Source organism: Xenopus laevis, chromosome 1S (assembly GCF_017654675.1).
Source record: "Xenopus laevis strain J_2021 chromosome 1S, Xenopus_laevis_v10.1, whole genome shotgun sequence".
Taxonomy (NCBI): Eukaryota; Metazoa; Chordata; class Amphibia; order Anura; family Pipidae; genus Xenopus; species Xenopus laevis.
Window position 1 is genome coordinate 60202950 of NC_054372.1, and position 6000 is coordinate 60208949.

Here is a 6000-nt window from a genome sequence, read left to right on the forward strand (position 1 = left end):
AATTGGGAAATTTGGGAAAAACTTTGAATCAAATTCAATCGAATGCGCTATTAACTTGATTCGTATGACTCGAATTCGGCCGAATACAGACCTATTCGATCAACAACAGACCTATTCGACCAAAAAAAAACATTGATCCAATTTCTGTTGGTCTTTTTGAATTTCGAAGTTTTTTCAATTCGAAATTTGACCCTTGATAAATATGCCCCTTAGTAGCAATGTTGTATTTACATCAATCCTGTAACATATTCTTACGAAATAGATAATAGAAACAGACTCCAATACTAATGTTACAAGTACAATTTGTAACATTAGTATTGGAGTCTGTTTCTATTATCTCTTTCGTAAGTATATGTTACATAAGGGAAAAAAAGGAAAGAGAATAAATGCCTTATTATCTAAAGAATAGAGGTTTGAGAAGCTAAAGAGCTACCATATTTAGCAATTCTCCTACACTAAGCTGTGCACCAAGGCAGAGCTGCATTTATATATAGGCACCCAAGGGCCTGTGCCTAGGTTGGCAGCTTTTGGGGGGCAGCCCTCCGGTAACCTTTATAACTAAATACATTTTTTAAAGAGAGTTAAAAATGATCCCCCTCCCCTTCCCCAGCCTCTACAGGAAACTTTCTGCATAAATCCAGCAGCAGACCTGGGGGGGTGGGGTGAAAACTGGAAGTGTAGCATTTGGAAGTGATGTCACATGCACCCATGACATCACTTCTGTACATTAGGGCTCTGTTAAATCAGGTGAGTAGGGTGGCACCCTACCTTAAAACAGCGCAGCACCAAGGACCAGGCTCATCTAAAGGGCTGGTTCACCTTTAAATTAATTTTTAGTATGTTGTAAACATTCATATTCTAAGATAAGTTACCATTAGTTTTAATTTTTTCTGTTTTTTTAATAATTTAGCTTTTTGTTTAGCAGCTTTCTGATGTAGAAGCTAGTGGGGTTGGTAGGGTGAAATTTACTCTAGCAACCAGGCAGTGGTTTGACTCAAAGACTGGAATATGAAGTTGAGAGGGTCTGAATAGAAAGATAAGTAATAAAAGTAAAAATCACAGTATTTTGGCTGCCAGGGTCAACGACCCCCATCCAGTAACTGGAAACAGGCAGAAGAAGACAAATAATTAAAAACTACAATAAAGGAAGACTAATGGAAAATTTGCAATGAATAGGACATTCAATAACATGCTAAAAATTAACTGAAAGGTGAACAACCCTTTCCTATGTGTGAGAAACTTACTGGAAGCTTTACCAATATTCAAAAGTTACGTTAAAGTCGCATTGGACTGTGACATGCTCTTAATGTTTAATGTAGCATACTTAAAGGTCAGTTTTAAAAATACAATGTAAGACTGATTTCTACTTTCTTTCAAGGAATTAAACATGTAACAATGCAATTTAAAAATGAGAGGCTGTCACTTAAAAAAATATTACTATATTTTAAACCACATGGGATCTTCAATTTTTAACCTGAAAGCCTTCATAAAATGACCTTTTGTTACCCAGCTAAAGATTAATGTAAAATGATAAGTAAATGAACTGTACTAACATCAATATGAATGACAGCATTGCGGTTAAGAACTTGCTCTTGTTAAGATAGTTAAGTCAAACTGATTAGTATCCTTGGCAAATACCATCTACTCATAAAATAAAAAAGATTGATTTTATAACATGAACCCCCCAATAAAGATGGAAATGGTACATGCCGTTTTCAAATTGCTGGAGTAAACTAAAGAGTCAGCATGTTAAAAAGATTTTCCATTTTCGTTCTGTTGAAATATATGATTGTAACATTATAAAATAATGTAATTGCAACATTTAAAATATAAGGGACACATATCAAAAGTTGAATAGCATTTCTGTACAACAGACACCAATAGAAAACATGGAACATGGGATATTCCTTGTTGCAATCTTTATACTTTTCTGCAACAGAATAATCACAATGATAAATAGTTCTGTACATAAGGAACACTATTAAATTGTGTCCTGACTAATTACATTTATTTTTATATATGTGCATTATGTATGATTCCTTTTGTTTTTTTTAAGCGGGCTGTTCACTGTCCAGCACTGTCTTTGAGACTGCCAATATCATGAATGTGTTGTAGGAGTGCCCTCTACTGTTTCATCTGGGAAGGGCTTGACAGAGCAGAAAAAAAGCTTATTTTACTGATTCCAGAAGTATTTCCTTATGCTGCCTTGGTAAGTTTTATTGCTCACTGTAACAAGATTGAATGAACTGAGCAAAGAAGCATCAGAAGATGCTACCTACATCAGTCAACAGTAAATACATCTTTTGCATTTCTGCCTGCCTCTTGCCAGTTCACGCACTGCTGATAGGGTTGCAAGAACTGGACACGCTGTCCATTATATAGTGAATAAAGTACCCCCTCTTGTAAAATATAAGGATATTATAAGTTACCGAGGAGTTTCATGACCATACAAAAACACGAGGCCGAAGGCCGAGTGTTTTTATACAGGTCATGGAACTCCGAGGTAACTTCTAATATCCTCATATTTTACAACTGGGGGTACTTTATTTATTATAATACACAAATTTCAGTGAGTCATGTGACAGAAATGACATCAAAACTCACCGTTTATAACTGATGACATCAGAACTCACCGTTTATAAGGATATCATTTACAAGATATTCAAGGCTTTTGTGTATTATATCTAAATAATTACATGAATTTACTGTGCGGCATGTGATCCTTAGACTGTTGTCTATGTGCCAAATCATTATGTAAGGGAACAGCAATATTACAGATAACTATTTTATCATACCATGTATCTCTCTAAGTGGATGGGCAAGTTCAGGAGCACCAAGCGGCGCCTTCACACAGGCACATGCACGCTCGGCGCGTCATAGTAGGGGGTTGGAGGGGGCCCTGGACATTAGTCCCGGTGGGCCCCAGGCCCCCCAGTCCGCCCTGTATATAAGTGGTAGATAAATCACAGCTTTCACGCATATACAGCCAACAAGCTTGGATGCCAGAATTTCTGAATACTAGATATATGTACAAGTATGGGACCTGTTTTCCAGAACGCCAGGGACCTGTGGCTTTTTGGATCTTTCTGTAATTTGGATCTTAATACCTTAAGCCTTATTTAGAAATTAGAAAATCATGTAAACATTAAATAACCACAATAGGCTGGTTTTGCTTCCAATAAGGATTAATTATGCTTTAGTTTGGATCAAGTACAATGTACTTTTTTTATTACAGAGAAAAAGGAAATACTTTTTAAAATGTGTATTATTTGGATAAAATGGAGTCTATGGGAGACAGCTATTCCATAATTAGGAGGTTTCTGGATAATGGGTTTCTAGATATCAGATCCCATAGCTGCACTATACTTTATGGATTTGCATTAGCGATTAAATATTTCTGGGTTCTGATGAGATATAAAAACAAAAAGCACAAGTTGTTATAATATCTATGTATATTAAAGTCATTGACTTTAAGGGGAGCAAGATGGGACTTAAAAGAGAACTAAACCGTAAAAATTAATAAGGCTAAAAATGCAATGTTTTAAATACCGTACTGAACTTATTGCACCAGCCTAAAGTTTCAGCTTGTCAATAGCAGCAATGATCCAGGACTTCAAATTTGTCACAGGGGGTCACCATCTTGGAAAGTGTCTGTGACACTCACATGCTCAGCGGGCTCTGAGCAGCTGTTGAGAAGCTAAACTTAGGGGTTGTCACTAATTATCAAGCAGAAAATGAGGTTGACCTGTCAAATAAGCTGATGCTACAGGGCTGATTATTAAATTCTGATGCTAGTTGCACTGGTTTCTGTGCTGCCATGTAGTAATTATCTGTATTAATTACTAATCAGCCTTATATGGTGACATTTCTATTCTATGTGCACTGTATATTGTGAGTGGGTCCCTAAGCTCAGTAAGTGACAGCAACACAGAGCATGTGCAGTGAATCAGTAGAAAAGAAGAAGGGGAGCTACTGGGGCATCTTTGGAGACACAGATCTTCCCTGCTAAATGGCGTTGGTTGTCTGTGGCTGGCACAGAAGCCCAAAACATAATGTACAACATTTTTAGCCTACTTTTTTAGTTTAACTTTCTTTGTCCTTTAACTGTTTAGTGAGTTTGCAATTGATGCATAGCATACAGGTCAGATTTAAAAGCAACAGTTAAGACCCATGTTGCCTCCCCCCCTCAAGCCACTGATTAGTTACTGCCTGGTAACCAATCAGTGGAAACCAAGAGAGCTGCAAAACAGGAAGTAGAGTTCTGGCTATTATGTTACACATCCAGTCACTCCAGCCTTTGTACATTACATTTTTGCCTAATTATATTAAAACTTTTTTTATTTTGCACAGTCTATCGATTTACCTAGTTTTAAGTTTTACACGGAACAATTACTTTAAGGGGCAGATTTATATTATATTTAGGGTCGAATTGAAAATTCCGTTTTTGAATTTTCATGGTCAAAACTGTCAAATTTGACTAGGGAATTATCCAAACTCGATTAGAATTTTGTAAAAAATTCTAATTTTCAGATTTTGCAAACTCTGTCCCTTTTAGAATTTGACTATTCACCACCTAAAACCTGCCGAATTCATGTACAAGTCAATGGGAGAGGTCAAGTGACCAGTTTGTCGCCTTCCTGACATTCAGTTTTTTTTTCGGAGAAAAAATTAATATCGAGCTTGGTCAAATTCGATTCTAATTCAATTACAGTTTTCGGGTTGGTGAAATTCGTCAGATATTAGATTTATTTAATAAATAACCCCCAAAAGTTGCCACAAAAGTGCAACTTTTCCAGAATAACCCTGACATCAATGCACTGTTCTCTCTCCTCCCGGGAGACTGAGGTGGATGACAGCCCCAGTGCTTCCCATAGACTAATGTCATGATATTTCCCAGTTTTTGGTCAGATTTTTTTTCATAGAGATTATAATCAGCAATTTGTATAGGGGTAATATTTAATGTTGGGGACAATTTTTCTTCTGTGAAAGTGAAAATAAGACGAATAAAGAGATATTTAAATTCAGTAGCATATTTTAATTTTAGCAAATGAAATTGTACATTTACAGTATATCAGTACTCCAAAAGTCACCCAACATGAGTCTGATCACACATATACCTCTTCTGATCAACCTGCTATACAGTAAAGCTCAATGGAAAAGGGAGGAGCATCACTATGGGGCTTGAGTTCAAACACAAATTTTAACCACAATTTGAATTTTTTGTGCGGTTTTTCATAAAAATGAATTTTCAAATACCACAATGTGCAATATATATATTGGACATGGGCTTGGACTAAAAGCTTCATGTAGAAGTCTATGGGAGTTCTCCTAGGCAAAGTTTTGGTGATCTTTCAATATTCTCCGGTTTTTCAAATTTTTAAAATTTTGTCGAAAGTATGTGGACCCATTGAAACTGTTGAGTAGAATATATAATCGATTCATTTGAGTTTTTTCACGTTTTCATCAACTTTGTATACATTAATTTTTCATAAATAAGCAAGCATTTGAGTAAAATTTAGAGTTTATTTAAATTAGAGATACATTTGAAAACTTCTCATATTTGAAGTTTGACACACAGGCTTTTCATTCTCCCTGAAATGTGTTACTTCCATGTATTTTACTCAATGGGTATTTTTATTTAAATTTACTTTGCAGCAGTATTTACTTAGTAACAGTATTTCTTTTTTACCTTAGTCTATGTAGTTAATGCTTTAATTAGGCTTTATCTAATAATAGATGGCACTTAATTCACAAACCTGAACTTCAAAAGATGTTAAGTTAATAGAATATAACTCTAAGTTGCAAACCTTTCTGCCATTAAAGCTGCTAATAGCCAACAATTATCTTAAAATGCAAATGTGGCAATTATGTTTCCTACCTTACTTGAGTTAATTAAGTTATGCTTTTGTTAACATGTGCAAATGATGCAATACTGCAAAACCATTATACTGTAAGAGCTTAAGGATTCACGAAAAGCAGCAGAATGTCATTGTAACTTGA